The sequence below is a fragment of the Olea europaea genome, chromosome 18, assembly GCF_002742605.1.
Source record: "Olea europaea var. sylvestris chromosome 18, O_europaea_v1, whole genome shotgun sequence".
NCBI lineage: Eukaryota > Viridiplantae > Streptophyta > Magnoliopsida > Lamiales > Oleaceae > Olea > Olea europaea.
The window spans coordinates 8167471-8169028 of NC_036254.1; positions in this window are offsets into that span (position 1 = coordinate 8167471).

The following is a 1558-nucleotide window of genomic DNA, read 5'->3' on the forward strand; positions in this document are numbered from 1 at the left end:
CAAATATGGGCAAAATTATTTTAGATGAAAAACAGTACTCGATCCCGCTGGGGATCTGAGTTACTGAAAATAATCAAGAGCTAAGTTGCTGGCTTGGGAATTTCCAAATAAAGAGTTTTACTCGATCCATATACTTTCATTAAATTAGGTTGAGACTCACCGAATACTAAAATACTATAAAGAGGTGATGAAAACAAAATACATAAAATAAAACTGGTAAAAATCATTATATCTTGCGCTCTTCCCTCAATATCAAACGTGGAAATTACATTCCACCAAAGTTTTAAAGATCAGTATTCTTAAATCAGGTGAGAAGTTTAATTAAGCAAAAATCAGGTAATTAATATATAATAACAATATTATAGAAGTAAATATATTTACACATCCCCCACCCACCAAACCCATCCAATCCTACCCAATAAATCATTTTCAATCCATAGTTCACACCTGGTGACTGATATAGGACAACTAGCTTTTGAGTTTAAAGAAGTGTTGGACAGAAAATTAACAAAGAAAAATCGCACCGGAGGCAATTTTGTCATTTGTCGCGACGGTGTTGGAATGGGCTGAAATTTGGCAGGTTGATTAGAAACGGCCTGAGAAATTGGACTAGGGACAAAGTCCCAAGATCTCGGAATTTTAGCCAAATTCTTTTGTTTAGGCCTCCGAATAATTAATTTCCGTATTTCCCGTTTTGAATTTTCGCTATTTTTGGATGTTTTATTTTTTCTATGTTTTAGGGTTTCTTGTAATGCCTATTTAATGGCTTCTAGAACGTTTTCCGTCATCATTGAAGAATATACAAGTTTCATTTTTGGAGAATTCCAATTTTCTTATTTTCAAGATTTACATTGGTAAATATTTTGTTTTACTTCCGTCCTGCATCAGTGACTCTTCACGGTGCAACCACTCCGACAGCACACCCACGCCGACTACCATTCATGGCGCAGCAGCAACGTTCCTTCGTACTAGGCACACAATGCTACCTACTACGACTGTTGATGCATTGAAATGTCTAGCGGAGTCTCGAACATAATGACGATAACAATGCAGCAAAGGTTCTCACATGTGTACTTCCACCTCTGCATCAATATCATCGCTGCACATAGAAACAGAAAATAGAAAGTTGATTTTGTACAATCAGTGGAAAGACGATTTAGGGACAAACAATCTAGGAAAAGACGCTACTGCCATCATGATATCGCGATCTGGTGCTCGATGAACGACAGTTGCCCATTACCATTGCTTCTAATATGACAATGGTTGATCCAGGGGCTTAGATCTGTTATTTAATTTTCTCTCTTTTTTGAGTTTGATTTCTCCAATGGTTATGGTGGTTTATGTGGATGATGGTTGTTGTGGTGGTGTTTTTTGTGGTGGTTGTGGTATGTGGCGGTGTTGTAGGTGTGGTGGTGGCGCTGTTGGCGGTGATGGTGAGTTGGTGTTGGTGTGGTGATGATGGCGGCCTGATGGAGTGGGAAGGAAGAGTGCGATCATATTTGGGTGTTGTGCACATTGGTTAAATTGTGACCAAAGAATATGTGATTGGGACTAAATT